The 20,573-nt window shown below is 48.6% G+C and overlaps 1 long non-coding RNA gene across 2 annotated transcripts; it reads left to right on the forward strand.

Moving 5' to 3' along the window:
• The first annotated feature begins 857 nt into the window (after positions 1-857).
• On the forward strand, positions 858-19,845 carry LOC121087041. 2 transcript variants are annotated; one of them, XR_005827503.1, is made up of 5 exons: positions 858-1,239; positions 1,580-3,047; positions 6,829-6,928; positions 9,445-15,164; positions 18,266-19,845. It is a non-coding gene; the product is annotated as an uncharacterized LOC121087041 (long non-coding RNA). The 2 variants fall into 2 exon arrangements; XR_005827502.1 differs by having other exon boundaries at positions 870-1,239; positions 9,445-18,603; positions 19,518-19,845.
• The last annotated feature ends 728 nt before the right edge of the window (positions 19,846-20,573 follow it).

Here is a 20,573-nt window from a genome sequence, read left to right on the forward strand (position 1 = left end):
ACATTTTTGTTATATCCGTTGCTCTGTTATGTGCCATCCTTGCTAAACACTTACTTTCCTGAACTGGAACAGAGCTTATTTAAAAGCAGAGATCTATTTTGTGAATTCTTGGAAATGTGCAAGCTCTTCATAGCTTTGGCTCATTGTTCACGTCCCATACGTGCCATAAGCCACTTAGGCATTGCATTTCCTTGAGGGCAAGCAAGTTTTTAAGGCCAGAAGGACATCTGGGGTGTAGTCTTAGCCACTATTAACTTGGTTAATGAATGAGATAAAGAGCACATGCAACAGCATGGGAAAATCTGCCTGGTGGCCCAGTCTGTGCAGCTGGCCTGTGCTGCAGCTCCTTAGGGATTTCTGGATTGTGTAATGTTGCTTCAGGGCACCACATTTTTGGGCCTCATTAAACATCTGGATGGTGCTTTCTTGGTGCACAGCTGGGAAGGACGGGCAGTTTGCATGGTAAAAACGGCAGGTTGCTGCTTACGTTTCGAGCAGGATGTCTGCAGATGCAGGGACTTGTAGGGGGTGGTTTTGTTAGGAGACAGGATTGGGATTTCAGGGTACCGTTATTTCTTTGCTCCCTTCATTCCTTTCTTTAAGGGCTTACTTGTCTTCTCCACTGTTTGGTCACCCAGTTTGTGATGTGAAGGGGTTACTTGTCTTCTCCATTCAGTCACCCCATTTGTGATGTGTGGATGCTGATCCCTACCACAGAGGTGCTGCGAGGGTTAATTAGTGCTGGCAAAACATTTTGAAATGGCTGATTGAGAAATGCTGCCAGAGATGAAAGCTGAATAAGTATCTAGATAAATAAATATTCCTTTGTAGTCTTATCATTACGGGAAACTCCCTGTGTACCCAGGATGCTGCACAGGTCACTGAGCAGTCATCTCCCCATTGCCCAGAGGCTTCTCAAGGGGACTCATTTATTTAAGTATTTCAGTTTCTGGGATGTGAGCCACAATATGTACCACAAAAAGAGAAAATCCTGGCAGTTACCAGCAAACACCACAGAAATACCAAATGGACTGGCAGTTTTTTCTTTCTCTTGAACTCTTGTTCCTCTGTTTCTCGATGAATTGTACGGCTGCAGAAGCCAGAGCATCCCAGGAGGGAGAAGGGGAAGTCAGAGCCTATTCCCAGGCTTAGACACAAGGAAGGAGGAGGGATCCTCAAGCAAGTGTCCACAGGGCACCACCTACAAGGGCTCTGCTGAAGGCTTCAGAACGGTCCCTGGTGAGCTGTCAAAAGTTTTTCTGCTGGTGGGTCTCTTTGGGTCACTGTTCTCCTGCCTTTCTCTTGCCTGGGGGGAAGCAGCTTCAAGATGGTTATGGAGATCCCCTGGGGAATACACGGCTGCTCGCATACTTCTTGCAAGGTCTATGCATGTTGCTGAGCTCCGTAGAGAGGCTAAAAGGGGGAGAAACAGTGACCGTGTGGTTCTCCTCCGTCTGTACTCTGTCCACAGTACAAATCCCTACATTAGAACCACAGCTCAATGAAAAATGCCAAAAGAAACAGTACTAGAGACCATACCCATCCCCTCTGATCCCAGCATATCTCTGTTTCCCTGCAGACCTGCCTTCCCGGCTCCAGATGGTCACAAAGACCAGGCTGAATGGCCACAGGCGTTGACAGCTGCATGTGCACAGCAAATCCAGGGCCTCGCGACAGCAACAGGGATGTCTCCTGTCTCCTTAGGTTATATGGCACAAGGAAATGCTGGCCTGGCAGAAAAAAGGATTAGTAGGGCTTGGGGTGGAGCCACCCCCAAGAGGGGCGAGAGCAGATGGTGGAGAAGGTAAGGAGGAGACCTCCTGTGACCAGCAGCGCTGTGATACCCAAGTGCTGTGGTCCCACGGGATCTAACCGCTGGCACTGCTGTTTACCCCCTGCTCCCTCCAGCTGAAGCTTGCTTATAGGAAAGAATGTATCTCAATGCGGAGTTTTCCAGCTGGAAAAATGTGTCCCGTAACCTTTGCGTGGCCAGAGCAGCCACGAGATGGCAGCAACCTTGTACTGCTCGGGCTGGGGATCTGGCTCGGTGACCCACATGTCCCACCCCTGCTTTTCCGTGCCTCTTTCACCTTGTAGATGAGGACTCCAGGCTTGGAGAGCACCAAGAGACACTGGCCCATCCTCTGGTTTGAAGAAGTGTCCCCAGAGGGGGGCTGTGCAAGACGCCCCGTGAGCTCAGCTCTCATCTTTGCAAGCAGGCTGGTGGAGCGGGACTCACCCAGGTCTTCGTGTCCTACCAGGGATCCCCAGCCCCCACTGCGTGCCTGGGCTCTCTCATCCAAAATGAATTTGTGGTACTCTTTCAACTGATCTGATCTCAATCTAGTGAATGAAAGCTGCTGAAATCTCTGAAGGGCCATGTGGAAATGACAGGACAGCCCCTGTCATCTATCCTTTTACCGTGGGCCAGCATGGGTGCTGTGAAAAGGACAAGGAGCAGCAAGTGCACAGTGATTTGTGTGTAACATTCGCTCTTGCTGAGAACGCAGACTCTTTCCTGCTGAGAAGAGAAAATGTTCTGCAGTTTTCATTTCAGGATTCTTGCCAGCTCTGGGCCAGTTTCTTCTGCAATGCAAAGCTTATTCTGGTGTGTGCTGTGGTGGCGAGGAGTTTTTCTTGTAGTGACTGTCAGCAGTGCTGTCCTCAGACAACTGCACACAGATGAGCTCTGTGCTTTGCTCTAGCTCCTGAGCTAATGCAGCCAACACCATGAAGAGTCGGTTGACTTGGGCTCCCTGACTTCTGGATCAGTCCGTGTGGGGATGTAGCGGAGCCTCAGGCAAATGCAGCAGAAGGTGGCAGAATCACAGAATAATACCATTTGGGAGGGACCTCTGGAGGTCTCTAGTCCAGCCTCCAGCTCAAAGCAGGGCTAACTCCAAAGTTGCATCAGGCTGCTCAATGCCTTGCCCAGCTGTTTTGAAAACCTCTAAGGATGGAGATTTCATAAACTCTCCAGACGATGGAGGGTGAGATCTGGGAGGCTGAGCTTGGGCTCAGTGGGGTGACCCCACTGGTTTGCTCTGGTAAGTATATAAATAAATTATGTGGTTGCAATTTCAAGGCCAGTTCTGAATAATCATTTAGTCCTGATCCCAAACTGAAAACTTGTAACTAGTTCCAGACTTCCCTCAGAGCTCAGTACTTTGGGGACCTAGGAATTTGCACTTGGCCCATTGTAAAGAGAGCCACAAAGCTGCACCCAAGGAGACTTTCCTAACCAGGGCTATAAATCCAGGCTATTCGCAGGGACAAATGACCCAGGAACCTGAGGTTGCAACTTCATGATTTTGCATTAAGCTTTTAAGGCACAGTTCCAGCCTTTTTCCTGGCCCTGGCTTTGTGGCAAAACTAGAGCTGCTGTGACTGCATGGGAACCGATCCAGCTGAAAAATACCCTGCCTGAGGAAAAGATCCTTTTCATCACCATCACCGGGATGGCTTGAGGAAGGATGGGGAAAGGTGAAATTGCCCCTTTCAGTGGCAACCTCTGCTTTGATAATCTTAGGGAGGTAATGGAGTTGCAGCTTTGTGGTGGTGAAACAGGCTGATCCTGCAAGCCCTGCACACAAATTCCCTTCAACAGGCAGGGGTGTATGGAGCAGAATTCATAAAGCACAGTTATAGGTCATGCTGATTTCTAAGAGCTGCAAGAGGAAGCACATGCTTCCCAGCTCCAAACTCTTTCTGCTCATGTGGAATGGATTAAAGATAAAAACAACCCTGCTATTCACTTTGCTCCTGAGCTGTTTCAGTCCTGTCTATATTCTTCTCCAGAGAAGCTTGTACAGGAACCATTATCTGTGATCCAAAAGTGTGGCTCATATCCCCAGGGTAGCTCATAGGATCCGCTTCCCCTTGCCAGAGGATGAGGCATCACTAGGTAACAGCTGCAATGATTCAGGAATGTTTGGTGCCAGCCTGACTGTTTTCTTGCAGGACCTGCCTATTTGCATCTCTATTTTAAGTATGGAGTACTGGTGCACACAGTGACAAAGTGACTCTGCCGAAGCTGTGCAATAGGTCTTTGGTGGGACGAGCCCCAAATTCACGTGTCGTGTCTGTTTAGCTGGAGTCATGGACAGCATGAACATGCTCCTCACGCAACGGCAACTTTATTACTTGGAAATGCTAGAAAGTTTCCACATCCCATTCCTATTTCTTTGCCTGCACCTGTGTGAATGCCCGCTGTTCTCCCCACCAGGATATCAGCAGATCCTGTAGCTTGTTTGCCACTGCAATATCTCCTTTTAGGTAAATATTACATCTGGGGTTGCTTTCCCCGTGGCTTTCCTACCTGGAGTTTGTACAACAGGTCAATGCCCTGCTCAGAGATAAGAGGAATACTTGCTGTGAGTGCTGTTTGCAGCTGCTGTGATATGCCACCCTTGCTCTTCCCTCATCAGCTTCATCTTTAAAGGTTTTTGAATGCTGCTTAAGTCGTGGAGGTTTTAGCAAAGTGAGGGAAGTTTAAGACAAGCCTGTTGAGAGCTTGGACAGAGCAGAAGGACTTGTTGATTGCAACAGCTATGACTTGTAAATTATTCATCTGCGTGTAACTGAAACATGAAGATCCTCAAAGGTCTTGTTACAAGGAGTGAGGTGAAGGATCAGCGAGTTTTGAGCAAGACAGGAAGGTTAACAGGTCCTGGGGAACCCTCCTCCATCCACTTGCATCTGCTCTATGAAAATGCCTGTTTGCAGAAGCAAACTGAGTGGCCGATCAGTGAAGCAATGCACAGATATGTGTCTGGGGGCAAGGAGAGGACATCTGTAAAATATCTTCCTGTGTCAGTTTTCCCTCCTGTGGGAAACACAGATTTGAAGCCTGTTGCAGTGAAACATATACGCAGCCTGTGGGCACGTACCAAGTATCAGTGCACAATAGGCTCTGGCCTCTGTGAAACGGAGAAGTTTCCAAAGACCGAGCGAGATCAGAACAGTCGGCTAAGCAGAAAAGGAGCCAGCGCAGTTCTGCGCAGCGGTTCTATCTCCAGACAAAACTAGCCTTCAACTAATTAAAAAGAGCAGATGCTAGCTGGAACATTAATTGGAACAGCCATCATCTTTTGTCTGTGCTTAAATCTGTATTTTAGCTCTCTCGTAGTAGGTTTGGAGAAAGAAAGAGTTAACCCTTCAGCTGGCTTATTATTTCGTTAGGCAGAGCATGTCCTTAGAGGAGAGCATAATGAAACATCTGTGAATAGGTTTGGATCCCTTTTTCTCAGGAGCAAATAATTCTCTGTCTAACAATGCAGGACCATCATCACGACCAGCATTCTCAACCAGCATTCTCACAGTGTTGTCAGTAAAGTGATCTTGGTCAGCTTTCAGGGGCCTTGTAAGTAGTGCTGGGCACAGGGCCAGCTGCTGTTCTTCCCTGTATGTATTGTATTAAGAGGACACCTCTTTTTTAACCTGTGCTCTTTTGTTCTCCTCAGTCTGTGTTCCTTCTCATTAGACTTGATATACGATCTACAGAAAGTGCAAAGAGCTCAGCTGACATCTGATATGCTTATAAATAGCCTGTCTGCCCTGCTGTGGTCCCATAGCTATCCCAACAGGAGCAAACACTCAATGTGCAGCACTCTTCCTGGAACTGGGATGCTATCGAAGATTTTCCTCTGAAGCATCCAAATCTGGCCTCTGCTGGAAGCTGGGTACCTGTCTGCAAGCACCACCGGTCTGTTCCGGATTGGCAGTTCCTCAGTCTGGTCCTAGGCTCCGATTCATCCCCAAGAGATCAGGCAAAGGCATTATTTGAGTAATGAGGCTCTTCCACTGTTCCCTGCGCTCCCTGCTCCTGTCACAGGCAGAGGCTCCCTTGGCACAACTACAAGCCCTGGTCCTTTCCTACCGCTTTACTCCCACACCACCCCCCAGCTCCTGTTACTTCCTTCACTCCCACACCCCCAGTTTCCTCCTTCTCCATCAGGACCAGATCCTGTTTCTTCGATGGGCTCACCAAGTCCATCATGAGCCTGGCGATCCTCGCTGGGATCTGTCCTGTGATGCTTTCCTGAGCATCAGCACTCCAATCTAAATGCAACGTGCTGCAGCTTCCAGTGGAACAAGAGCAGCAAAGACAGCAACCCCCAGTGCAAACTCCTCACTGCTTCCTCAGTATGTATCCCTTAACCCCTTTTTCTTTTGCCAACCTCCTTGAGTGATAACTACTGCCATTTCCCACCCCTTACTTGCACTGAACGAGCCTCAGATTTGGCTCCTGAAGAGATTACAAGAGAGAGATGAATTTAGGCAGGAGATCTGTGGAAGCCTAGAGGGCTGATCAGGGTATTTCAAATTGTCCCTGACTCATTTTCTTGCAGGTCTGATGCAAGAAGTGAGTCAGATCCCTCCAACACAGTTTGACCTGACAGATGCAGCCAGCAGACACCTGAGCAGCAGTGAGCAGAGCTCACATTGTTTTGCAAATGGAATGAAGTTCATTTAACACAGCAGGCAGCTGCCTGTATTTGCTATTAACTCAACAGCCTATCACCTGAAAAAACCCTGCAGATCACTTACCCCATCATTGCTCACAGGTGGAATTAACTCCTGAGAGATGCTAACATTGGTGGAGGTGGATGTTTCTGAGATGTGACCCTCTTTGCCAAGCCAGGGCAAGGGTCCTTTCCTGTGATGCTGAGTTCATCATGCTTGAAATGCTTACAGTCCCCAGCCCCTTTTGGGTAGCTAGGACACTGTCCCAAAACTGCTTTCCCTCCCCTGGGCTGTCTCTCTCAGCTATGCTGCCAATACTAGCGTTAATGTAACTTCACCTATTTGGCTGCTTTCTCTTCCTAGGTGTGAGTGCTGTCATTACTAAATGACATTGGCTTCCCATGGACCTTCAGCCTGTGGGAAAATCCTTCCCCCTGTCTCCAGCCTGAGGCTGGTGGCTTAGGTAAGTCATTCCTGACTCAATTCTCGTGCTGAGCTCCCAGGGCCTGTCTTCCTTCTGGATGTGTCTTGTTGACTACTGACAGCCACAGGTGAATGGCTCACACACTGACTGATGTCTGAGTTTTAGACATTTAGGGGTTACGAGATGAAGTTCGTGGAAATTTGTTTCCTGATACTTACCTCCTACGTTCTGCCAGCATCTCCCCTTCTCAGCACCCACCCCAACTTCACTGCTTTCCATGTCTGCGGTGGTCTGCTGCCCACCCTGTTTTCCCTCTCAGCCATGTTCTGGTTCAGACTCTGCTCATTTTCTTCCAAAAGGAGACAAACCTCCCAGTAGAGCTTCTGCAGCCTACCCCCACCTCTGCAGGGCAGCCCCCCCCCCCATGTGTTGGGTACGGTGCTCCCCTGGGGCAGCTGTTCCCTTGCGGTCCCCTGAGAGCGGTGTTTGCAGCTGAGCTCTCCGGAGAGAGCATCAGCATTGCTGCACTTGGGCTGGGGGTAAGTCTCTCGATTGCTTCTTGAGTTGTTCTTTGTGGTTGTTAACTCCACCTGTACGCCCCAGAGATGCGAGGTGTACACCGACCCCAGACTTCTCCCTGTGGAAAATGGGGACAGCGGCGCTCAGAGCCTCCGAAGGGAGTTTCTTTCAGGCATGACATCAATGCTCCTCTGCTGAATGCAGACTTGTGCCAGGTTAAGCCATCACACTTGAATGACTTTCCTGTTCCTGTTCCAATGCGGCTTCTAAATTAGAAACCCTACCACCTGCATACGATACGAGCAGGGATTTTGCAATGCTGGGGAGGCTGAGCCAGGCGTGCAGACAAGACCCGTTTCTGCTGCTGAAAGGTTCAGTTGCTTTCAGGTGCCCACTGCAATGGTTTCCCTTCTTACCCCATCTCCCCAGGGGTTGTGCAATATTGGCAAAGCCGCTGACCAGCCCCGTGTCAGAGCAGCAGGCATCCCAGCACCAGCAGCTCTGTGGGGCGCAGGGGCACTGGCTGGCTCAGCAGGGACTCTGCTTACTGCCTGCTCATGGCTTTTCCCCCTGTTAGCAACAGCGTGTCCAGGGTAAATTACCTCTTTTTGGAACAGCTTTGCTTTGAGCTCAGATTGGCGGCCTTAGTTTAACCGTGAACCTTTTTGATGCAGCAGCAGGACACCACCCTGGTGTGGAAAACAGGCTGAAAACACTTGCCACGCTGTACCCTCTCCAGTGGCCTGCCACGCGTGTGTGTGTGTGTGTTACATGAGCTAAAGTTACTGCTCCCGATTTCCCTAGACTGCACCCTGAAGGGAAAGCAATCTGGTGCCTGTCCTTCACATCCAGCCCCTTTTGCCAGTTCCTGCTTTTTAAGCTTCCCAGATAAAATCCAGTGGAGCTGGCTGAGGCTGTTCAGATCGGTGGTGGCTGTGGGAAAGGGTCTGGTAAAATAAGGGCGTTTAGATTTCTGTTATCCTTATATTTAGTTGTCCTTGATAATGGTTTAGCCATAGGCCAGACTCGGAAAGCAAGGAGAGTTAAAAGACTCTTGTTTATTTTCTTGATAATTTTTCTAGCATATTGTAAATCGTTTTCTGCCTTTGACACTGTTAAATGGTGAGGCAAGGAGTTTTACCACTACAATATATCTATGTTTTGTTACAGTAGAAGTAACGGAGCCTAGTTCCTAACTGAAAGTCTCTGAAGTTGTTCTAAGTTTCCCTGTTCAAATATGCAGCATTGGTTTGGGATAAGCCCAATGAAACCTCCAGCGGTTTTCCTGATTCACCTTCCACTCCCCATACGCTGCGTTAGACCTGGGACTTTGTGCTGTGCTTGTGGCGGGTCACAGCTTGACCTCTCCCCAGAAGGTAAATCCTGCAGCTCCATTAACGTATGGCTGCTCAAGACAGCCCCTTGAAGCAGCCCATGTGGCTCCTCAGCAGGCACGTGGACCTGAAGGCAGCCAAAGGCAGCTCCTGGCACGTTCTCCTCTCGAAAGTGGGGATGAGGGAGGAGGAGGCTGCAGTAATTGAGCTGACAAAATTTTTTGTTTCCTATCTGGGTCTCAGTGGGCTCCAAAAGAGGGTTGGGAAGTTCCAAGCCCTCAGGCTGGCCCTGTCCCACGCAGAGGCTGCCTTCCAGTGCGGCTCAGGAGCCTCTGCTTGAGGTGACTTTTCCAGCATTTTTATTCCTTTTTGCACCTCTTGTTCTGGGTTGCTGAAGCTTTTCTGCTGGCTTGTGTTTTTATGAGGATTCATCTCACCCACTGGACTCTGATGGCTGGGCCACCTTCCTATCCCCTGTTTCCAGAAAACCCATGCTGCAGCTGAGCCTCACCCGGGATGCCTGGACACGGTCGGGCTCTGCCCCGGCAGGCTGCAGCTCTGCCAACAGCTCAGCTCAGCCTTTCTGGGAAAACTTCTGCAGACTCTCACGCCCTTTCTGCAAAGTCTCCATCTCTCTCGATTCTTCGATCCATCTTTGAGCCCAGTGGCCCCTCCAATGTTTGTTTTCTATTGTCTCCACAGAAATGCTAACCCTCAGCATTCTCCTTGGAGGTGACATCCCACATCTGAGTCTGGTGTTGAACCATTTGCCCCAGGCAGCCAGCTGAGCCTCCTGGGAGCCCTCGGGGCATTCGCTGTCCCTGCCTGTGGCCAGCTCCTTTGGCTGTCTGGGAGCCCTTCGGCATTGTGCGCCCCGATTCCTCTCCCTCCCATCACTGTCTTGGCTTCCCCATGAACCTTCCTTGATTCTCTTACCCCAGAGAAGACTTAAACACCTCCATGCACTCATGCTGACTGATGATCCCTGGGATTTTTGTAGCCCTTATTTCTCTTGCCCAGGCCCATTTTTACCAGGCAGTGCCCAAACAAAATGGAAAAATTCAAGCACTGTCCAAATCTCCTCCACCCCGTGCAAACAGCCCCACTTGTGAGGGCGGATTGCTCTTTTGTCCATCATTTTGCTGTTGTGCGGTGATGTTCCCCCTGTTTTAAAATATTTTTGCCCGACGATGAATTATTAAACAGTTTTTTGAACCCTCGCCGTTTCTGCACACTGAAGGCCTGATCCCGGTGGTGCTGAGCGATTGCTGTCAGGCACAGCTATGCCTGATTCCTCAGTAAAGTCCGTTTCGGCATTGCACAACACGTCTGTTCTCTGGGGGAGCCGTGCGCAATCTCCGATCAGGACAGACGTCTGAGCTTGATCCCACTGGAATGACGTCAAAGGCTGCAATACTGTACCTCTTCCCAGCGCTGGCAGCGCCCGCCCGGCCTGGAGACGTGCCACTGCAGCGGCTGCAGCTGCGCTTGGAGTCGCGGGGCTGCTGCCGGTTCGACCCGCGCAGCCCAGTTAATAGGTGACCAAATGGCAGCCCAGGTGGCCCGTGTGGCTTTGTGCGTTGGAAATCTGCTTACATATCTGGCTTTTCCCTGAAAAAAAAAAAAAAAAAAAAAAAAAAGCCTTCTGGAAGGCTTTCACTGAAAGCAAATTGAAGTTGTTTTTAAAAGGAGCATCTTCTGATGTTGACCTGTGAGCAGATGAAACTCCAGCGAACTGACAGCCTCTCCCATGCTCGGGACGCAGGGAAATGCCGTTCGCCGCGGAGCTGCAGCAGGCGGCACAACGGAGGGTGCAGTACATGGCTGGCTGTGCTTTGGCGCTCACCTCCGTGGCACCGAACAGGAGCATGTGCCCTACACGCAGCTGTTGTGAACACTCGCTACTGAGCTCTGCTGAAGGCAACGGCGGCGGTGAAAGCAGCAGCCTCAGCTTGCACCCAGCCAGCCACGGTGAAATAAGGGTGACCGATACACTGCTACACCTGACTGTTTGCACTAGGGAAGGTTTCCCAGTGTTGTAGGGAAGGAAGAGGACAGCACATCCCTGGGGCAGCACAGACTGACTTCCCCGTGTCCCCAGGCACCCCAGCCCGCTGCACTCCCCAGAGGCTACGGCGGGGCAGGGGAGTTGTGAAATGCCGTGGTGCTGCTCAGCAGGACGGGATTCGTTGCAACCTCTTGGCATGGTTACAAGCATTGCCTGCGCCTCGCCGGCCCTTTGCCAGCCCTACCACTGGTAAGGCAGCTGCTGACATTTCACATCTGCCGGACCCAGCCTGAAGTGGGCTGATTCCAGCTCTAGACTGGTGAGATGATGTTTTTGATTCGGCCAGCTGTGTGCTGGCCCAAGCTATGGCCCATGGTGACAGCCCTGCACATAGGTCAGGGGGAAGGAAGGAGTGTTGGACAGTTTCAATTTTTCTACAAATGCCCAGGCAGTTCTTAGGTTCTTCTTACAAAGGTGCTGACAGATTAAGAACAGCTCCCAAGTTTTGATTTTGGAAATACTGGGATTTTCCAAGCTGTAAATCCAGCAGGAGGAGTTCCAGCGTGCCTGTGGTTGTGCGCAGCGCCCTTGCCTCCAGGCAGCTCCGCGCCTGTTCAGTAGCTGCTCCCAGGGTGCTGCCACACGGGGTGGATGCCCTGGGGAAAGTGGAAAAAAGAGTCTGTAATGTTAGCAGGAACATTTTTGATGGCTCATTAAGTGAAGGAACTACAAGATGTAGCAGACTGTATTTAAAAAAAATTGCTAGGTTTACAAAAATAGGAGACATTGTTTTTGAACATGCAGGAGCAGCGGTAAGGTGTCTTTAAAAAACTTGTTATTTTGAGCTGGAAATAGAACTGAGACAAGTCTTGAAAGTAAATATTTAATTACTGGATCAATTCTGATAAAGAACCAGGTTTGTACTTGATTTCTTTAGCCTCTGCTGAGCCCACCAGTAAAACTGATTAGTACTGGTGTTGCTGTGGGTCCCATCAGCAAATAACTTACACTTGTGATTGCAATTGATTTTGCATGCTAAAAGTGAAAAACTTGGCATCCCAGAATCAACACCCTTCCCATCTTCTCTGATAGTGATAATTACCTTTTTTTCTGGGTGTAAAAGAAAAAATTAGCTTTCTTGACTGGTCACACTAGTGAGGTTCTGAGATGAAAGGCTGGCATGACAATACTTGGCTCTTTGCAGGGCAGAAATTAGTCAGTATTTACCTTAGGGGATGTGGTATTTAGGCAAGAATTCCAACGAGAATTACAATAGTGAACTTCAGCTAACTCTGACCAGTTTGCATGATCAGTGCTTAACTGTAATAAGAGACTTGATACCTGTTAATTGACAGGAACTGTAGTGCTATCTAGAAAAGCCCTGCTGCCTGCATTAGTTCACAGGTTGACCACAATGAAATGCAAGCTTAAGGAAAAAAAAAAAAAGTCCAGCTCTAAACGTTGCACAAGCGTTGGGGTAAATCAGCTTTAGAGCCAAGGGCAGTTGCTGTGCCATGCCTCTGCAGCAGACACATCCCAAGTTCACTTGGTCACATACTGGTTGATGTGCAGAGGTTTAAAGCCATCTTTTCTCTAGGAAAAAATGAATTAGAGTGTCATTAAATAGAGATTATGGAAGAATGAAATCATTAAATAAGATGTGATGTTCTTTCCCATTCAGTGATTACAGGTTCTTCTTGTAGGAGCTGCCATATCACCTGTGCCATTGGCACAATTCAGGCATCCTGAGAAAAAAAGGCTTTGTCATCATCTTTTTTTCTACACATTCTTTACCAGACAATCCAAGTGCATTTTATGAACACCAGTTTGTCCAGTACTGCACAATGTCAAAGTTATCTGGGGTCCCTCACAAAAGGACATGGTAATGGCTCTAAACTGAAAGAGGGCAAATTTAGATTAGATATAAGGAGAACATTCTTCACTATGAAGAACCAAAGCCAACCAAACCAAACCATTGTATGAATCTATCATCCTTAGGGAACAGGTGGAGAAACTGAAGAGCGAGGAGATGAGGTGAGCTGCTTCTGGCCATATATATATATATCTATATATATATATCTACCTCAGAATTGGGAAAGGACATGGTTTCCTCTCAAGTGGTGTTTACGGAGAAAAATATATGCCTGTAATGTGAATTTAGCTTGTTGTTATTACTTTTGACTCCAGTAGGGGTGAGTATTTTGCTCCCAAGCACCTACAGAATAACAAAATGTGCATATTTACATCACAGGATGTATGACTAGATTTCTCCCTAACTTTTTGACAAGTCCAAAGCTGGTGTGAATGAAAACACTTGCTATGATCACATCTGTATTTTGAGAAAGAATAATCCAGGTATGAATCAGTGTTTTCTTCATAGCTCACATTGCTACTAAGGACTCATTAGATGAAAAAATAGAAGATTACATCACAATTAATAATTTTTTTTTAAAACGAGCAATCAATTTGTTTTAGGTTTTATTGTTTGTTTATTTGTTTTTAATTATTCTGCTGAGTATATCTGCCTTGTGACAAGCAAAGCAGTCAGGTCTCAACAGCAGTGAAATAAATCTCAGTCCGGGGTGATGCAAATTGGGAAGAAGCTCCAGAGAGTGGTGCTATTTGAAACAAATTGAGGCATTATTTTGAAAGCTTGCACGGAAGAACGGAGTTTTGCCAACTATTAGAATTGGACTTCAGAGCAACTGCTGAGTGGGTAATTAGTCCCTCAGGAACACGGGAGTCTGGACAAATGTAAGACAGAACAAGAGGGGGAAAAAAAAAGTGCATGAAAAATTAACTTTAGAAAACAAGCTAGAATATTAGTCACAGAAGCGATGTAATTCAACTTTCATTTAATGTTTATTTCTGTGATGAACAGAAACGTTGTTCTTAATCCCTGTACCGAAGCAGGAAAAAGGAACCTTCTCGCTTTTGAAGGCAGCTGGAACTGTTCATCTCTTTGATAAGAGGGTGAAGAGGAGGGTAAAGAAATGCACTGAACGTATTGCGAACCCAGCAAGTGGGACTTACACTCAGGTGAAGCAGGGAAAGAAACCAGTTGTGGAGCTGGTCAAGGTATTACGTAGTGTCTGTTGTCTTCGGTGACTCCCACGTCATGAAGACAGAGCAATTAGCCAAGTTTTAAAAGATAATGCCCCCCCAGTATTTGTTCACAGCCTGTTTACAACATACATTTTCCTCTGTGGTGAGCAGCACCCCAGCAGCAAGGAGGTGATTCACCTACCCAACACGTTGGAGGATCTTGGCATACCTCTTTGCTGGGTTTGCAAAGACCAGATGAAATACAACTACAAAGAAAACTCCAAGTATGTGAGACATTTTGAGGTTATATAGTGCACGTGTGGTTGGTCCTGCCCTTCCAGAGCTCCTGATTCATAGTCGTATGCTGTAACTATTGAACTATACACTCATTTGTAGAGTTTCTACACTTTATTTTTGTGGCTTGTTGCTCCCATTATTATCTCAACAGCAGCAATTTGCTAATTAGTCCTCATTGTAGAACAGGACTAGTATTGCTTTGGATGTTTGGTGTTTAGAAAAAAGAATGTAATTCACGTGACTGGAGAAGAAGGAAGCATTGCAAAATCATCCGATATATTCCGGTATGAATCTATGTAAATGGGTCATATTCACAGAACTGTGTGTCTGGGGGCTTAACAGTAACATCACAGCTGAAGGTTTGGGACCAGACCTCCAGACCTGGATCTTCCTGATTTTGAGGACTATGTACTTTTGCGCTGCCTCTATGCTATAACCTCCACAGAGATTGTCAACCTCCCTGTTGGGCTCTCACCACATCATTGGTGGAGTGATGGGATCCCACTTGCTCATTCTGCACTGGTACCCCCAGGAACACTGTCTGTTGGTGCCAACGTGTTGCATTTCTGACCGGGCGATGCTCCTCTGTGACCTGAGCGAAGGTTACCAGTGCTTTCATGTAGACTCTGTGCTTACTATTTAAGGTGAGCAAGAGGCTCTGGATTCCATCGGTTGGGTCACCCTCTCTGTTTCCCAATATGATGCAAACGGCCAGACAAGCAGGCAGCTCTTCCTTGAAAACATTCCCGTTCTCAAGAGGTGTGCCAGTTTCTGGCAGACGTGGTGTTGGCAATGCACGACGGACGCACCATGGTCATAGTTGTTCGTTCCTGTAAACACTGTCTTCAAAACCACTATCTCCTCTCGACCACCTTGAGCCACTTCCCTGGAGTGCTCAGCAGAAGAATCCTGCACAAACACACCCAGCTCTGGCGTATTCCTTCCAGGAGAGGGCAGGGGAATACAGTTTATTGCAGATCCGCTACTGAAGAGGAGCCAACATTCGTCATGTCCCAGATCTTCCTCTACATCTTCCAGTCTAGTTTGCTTCCCTAAACTTGGATGAGCAGAGGTAAGTGCTGAATCTCCTCGAAGTGAGTCAGTGGGATTTGTCACATTTACAGACCTGCCTGCCCCTGAGTCATTTTCAGGGGTGACAGCTTGGACTAAGCTCTTCCCTTTGCTCTTGAACCCCTTGCAATGAGCCTCCTGTATCGTGTTGGAGGCATCGGCTTCCGTGCAGCATCAGGACCAGGGTTTAAACAGCTGAGCCCCAGCTCTTCTGCTTCGTCTCACCACCAAGCAGAGGAGGCAGTGATGGGACAACGTGTCTGTCACACACTCAGCACACCCATATCCCTGCAGAAGGTGGTCTAATTCCCTTGGACATTCATAATGTTGGCAGGTGCAGCTCTGCTCGGGAGTGCTTTTGCCAGAAGGTTAAAATGCAGGGGTTCTGCAGGGCCACCCAGTGTTGGAGCTGGACCTGGTTAGAGATGGCCTAGAGAGACACCAGCCAGAAAGTCACCTGATGTTTTGTCTCTCACTGTCTTAATGAACAGAAAGTTTGGGTGAAAATCAGAAATTCTCCCCAACTTCCCCCTGCCTTTAATAGTCCAAAAGGTATTAACATAAAAAGATCCTAAAATTAATTTCTTCCAACTTATCTCCCCTTAGGCGTATGAGTCTGACTTGAAAAAACAACATAATTTCCAAACTAGTGAAGGAAAGAAAAATCAATAAACTGTTGGCCCTGCAGCACAGATGCCCTTGCAAGGCCAAAGAAATTAAGTCCCAAGATTGCTGTTGCCATTTCCACCTTGTCCTGCAGAACCACAGTCAGGGATAAACATATTCTTTGTGTCAATATTTCTGTAGTACCGAGAGAACTTGCAGTCCTTATCTGCGGGTGTCAAGGACTGCTAAGTTAAAGTGATCGTAACATTACTGCAGAGTCTGACAGGCTTTTTTGTTCCCTCTGTGTCCATGTAACTGTTCTGGTGCTGAAAGCCGCAGCCCAGTGGAGCTCAGCCAGACATGGCCATCAGCTTTGTGGCACATGGAAGGGATCCGTCTGCAGGAGGCTAATTAAAAAAAAAATAAATCCCAAAGTATAATTTGAACTTCCTTTTAACTTTTTTTCTTTGCCTGATTATTTTTGCTTCTTTCTTTGGAAAAGAGCAGCCTCGATCCATAAATCACACGGAAATGTGCAAATAATCAATTCAGCCTGACTAACCCTTGTTTTGCCAAGTGGCCGGTTGGCTCATCACTTTACTGATCGTTTGCTGTGGCAGTAAACGGGGAATAGCAGGGGCTGGGGCAGAAATGCCACAGGTGACCTCTAAAGATAGCAGAGCACTTACCCCGTGCAGACAATCCCTCTTTTTGCCCATCCGTGAAGTTCAGACACTTTCCCTTCCAGTCTCCTCAAAAACGAGAGGTCATTTGTAACAGAAAGCTGTGCAAACTACGTACAGAAGATGGGAAAATTTGAGGCAGGAAAAATCGGCCTCTGTACAGCCCCATATGGAAAGGCAAACTGTGTGCAGAGCCAAACAATTCTTAGGTGTAAACTGTCGAGCAGGGACGAGCCTTTTGCTGCTTTTCCCACCTTTAATGGGTCTGTGCTACGTGGCATAACAACGTGGCAACAACCTTCAGCCTACGGTTTCTTTTTGCTTTATAATGCAGTGCTATTATTATCCTCAGGGAGATTTTAAAAGGCTTGAATGCCAAGGTTTATTTGCCTTTCCTGACTGGATCTTTAACACACAGCCATCAGACAAAAGCCAGTGAAAAGGACCTTAACTTTACGTTAGCCCCAGTGTTTGACTGGGCTGTAGGAATGTTAGAAAGGTGGTGTGAGTAGAGGAATCGGTTTGACTGAAGTTTTCTCCCAAAAGGTGGCAAAAGAGGAATGGAAAATCCCCAAGCAGATTGAGGGGCAGAAGCACTAGTAGATCTTGAAAGGACTTGGTGAGGAGATGAACAGAGGGAAGGAAATCTCTTAGCGATGCACAAAAAGGATGGGGCAGGGGGAAAGACAAATGTGTATCATAGCGGGCCCAGTTTTGCTGCAGTACCAAATGAAGGATGTGAGACATCGGTCACAACTGCACAAAAACTCAACCCTAAAAGCCTGTCTCAGCCCAACAGTCATTTCTGGTTTTCATGAAAAACTGGCAGCTAAAATTAATCAGAAGTCATTATATTTGTCTAGATCTGTGCATTTATCCTGCTGTTAATAAAAGCTTGTAGTGTTTCCAAAATCTTGAGCAAGGCTTAGATGTGTGTCTATTTGCCTTCACTGTCGTGGGGCTCTGAAGAACTAATCAGTAAATGAGTTCACAGCTTGAGAAGTGCATTCAGATATCACGGAGGGTTGGAGAAGCGGCTGAGTCAGCCCAGAGGCTGGCATCTGCCACTGTAGCTTGTCATTCTTAATTTTGGGGTTAAACCCCAAAGCATGCCTGCAGACCCCAAACCCAGGACTGTGGTTTGAGACCCTTTGTCATTGTCCTGGGAAAGAAAGTTTCTCAGATACAATCTCTGCTCAGAAAAGATGCTGCAGAGGATGAAGCTGTTGGACGTATTTCTCAAGGACAACCCCAGTCTGGGGCTCCAAGTGACAGTGACTTCTGCATATTTTCTCATTATTCTCTGTTGTACAATGGCGAGTTTGTGCTGAAGTGAGATATCAGAACTCGTGCTATCGTATATCCTGTTTGTTTGTTTTTAATGTGTCCTTTGTCTCTGCCTAGAAATTTTGTCTGGGCAGAAGAAGAGGACTTTGGATATTTGTCCAGGGTGTCCTGATTTCCAGTAGACTGGTCAGGGCAGTAATTTCTACAAGAGTGCTGGACACCCAGAAATGCCTAAGGCATAGTCACTGAACATTTGCACAAGGGCTTTGCTGAAGTTTCCCAGCACAGCTGATCCCATGCGCATGGCCAAGGGCATCTGGACACATGCAAAAAGTTGGTGCATCCAGAGCTAGTCACATAGTGAGCTCAGGTCAGGGGCTCATCCTGGATGCTCTGGACTCGCTTCCCAGGCACTCCGTGCTGCTTGCCTGCATTGTTAATATTTTTCCCAGGGAAATCTCAGGGTGAAATACAGAGGTCTTAGTTAACACTTGCCTGATTATTTCCATTGCATTTCACCTCACAGTGATCACTGTTGCCATATATCGAATGGGTAAGTCGCTCCGCAGAGTTCTTCGAACGTGCAAAAGCATCGGATCCTTCCTCCATCACAGAGGAGGCACAAAGAAAGGTGGCTGGGCATCTCCTCCGGCAGCAGCTCGTGTTTGGATCTGCTTGAGCCCACCGCACAAGGCTCACCCTCGCACCGCTAGCTTCTGCAGCCGCTCACGGCACAGCCCTGCAGCTCCGAGTGGGCAACAACACCCGGCCTCGAGCGGGAAGCAGGAAGGTTGTGGGCCTGGTAAAATGGGTGAAACTTGAGAAGCAGAACTGGGGCACACGCCTATTTAATTCCCACAAAAGGTAAATATGGAATTTCACTACCTCTCCAGCAATTGAAAGTGGGGAACTCCTGTAGCTAAAATATAAAGAAATGGTCTTTTGCATGTGGAAAACCAACATTTACAGAAACCTCTAATGTGTCCCGATCACATGTAGGTTATAATAATGACAAAATTCAGATTGTAACTTTTGGTTGTTTTCACAGTAATAAACATCATAAGGGAATTTCATATCTCTACAGCCAACAAATTAAGCTCCATTTAAGCTCAGCCTTGAGGAATCGGGATTTTAGCTGGATCTAAATCTCATGCCCTTTGCATTGCAACAAGCTAAACTCCACCTACTCAGGGAACAAAGGGGTTTTAATTGAGAGAAAACAGCAAGGCAAGGTTTGCCAAAAATCTATTTTGGGTAAAAATATTTAAGGCCAGCGTTTTTACCAATGTAATGTTTTTTTACCTCAGTGAAGTTACACTAATGCAGAGTTTGGCCCTGATGTATTTGTATAAATATAGCATCTAGGAATTTGATGAGCATGTATTTATGCATTATTCACTGAGATAACGTGGAAGAAGAGCGAGGTCTGTGCGCGAGGGCAGCGCTCTGAGCACCCCCGGGGCCTGTGGTGATACCCACCGGGGTGAGGCAGCTGCGGGGTCCCCTCTGCGCTGCCCCTGGGCCGTGTCTGCCATGACTTGGCAAGGCTGAGCATCCTCTTGGGAAGAGACTGGTTTACATCTGCCAAACCGTGAAACGTGTTACTGGCAATTCCAAAGCAATGCAGGCGGAGGACATCTTTGTCAGTTTAAGGCATTGAGCTGGAGCTGAAAAGAGAGGAGTCCGCGGCTTGGTTCTGCCACAGATGTTTGGTTTGACCCTCTGTGCCTTGGTTTCCCCATAAAGTCATAAAATGAGGATAATCATTTTCCCTGCAGGACAGCAAGCCCCACAGTGGGAGGGAACGGATGGTGCTCTGCCCTGTGTAGCCCTCAAAAAGGTGCACAGACCTGTTGTCATGAGACTGCACTGTGGTATCCCAGATGGTGCCTTCCCAAGGGTCTGAAAAATGAAAAACTGAATTTAAAAAACCACTGATTGAGGAGAAAAACTCACTGCTGCTGCAGCTGGCACCCCGGGAAGCCTCCACAGTGGGGCTGCAGCCTGCAGGAGTGAAACCCCCAACCTGGTCCAGGCTGAACATGCATGACTGGAGTGTGTGTATGTATGTATATATGTATGTATATAAAATCAGCACATGTATTTTATATGAAAAACTAGTACTGACTGTAATACCGCTTGCGGACGACCCCACACCCTAATACTTTCTATCATGCTGGAAATGACCCCCTCAAGCTCCAGCAGGCAGGCAGGCAAGGGGCGGGAGTGAGGGTGGTGGAAGAGAAAGGGCATGGGACTGCACCCCTCAGGGACTGCACCCCCCTCGCCCCCCAAGGGGCTGCATCCCCAGGGACTGCACCCCTCAGGGACTGCACCCTCCAAGGGACTGCACACCCCTCGCCCCCCCAAAGGCTGCATCCCCAGGGACTGCATCCTCCCAGGGACTGCACACCCCCAGGGACTGCATCCTCCCAGGGGCTGCACCCCCCTGCCCCCCCCAAAAAGGCTGCATCCCCAGGGACTGCACCCCCCCAGCCCCCCCAAACCCTCCGCGGGCCCGGGGCCTGGCGCCCCCCGGGGCTCGCCCGTGCGCTGTCCCTCCGCACCGCCCCGGGGCCGTGCCTCGCCGCGCCGGGCGGGGCCGCGGCGCCCATTGAGGCCGGTGTCGGGCCGGCCCCCGCCGCGGCGGGGCCAATGGGGGCGGCGGACGCGGTCGAGCCTCTCCCCGGCCTCCCCCCGCCGCCGCCGGGCGCCCGTCATGTGAGGGGGATATAGTACTACGGGAGCGGGGCCGCTCCGCAGCCCGACCGCCTCCCGGGGGAGCTGCGCCCGCCGCGCCGCGCTCCCTGCTGCCGCCGGGGCTGCTTCTGGCC

This window comes from Falco naumanni, chromosome 4 (assembly GCF_017639655.2).
Source record: "Falco naumanni isolate bFalNau1 chromosome 4, bFalNau1.pat, whole genome shotgun sequence".
NCBI classification, from domain to species: Eukaryota; Metazoa; Chordata; class Aves; order Falconiformes; family Falconidae; genus Falco; species Falco naumanni.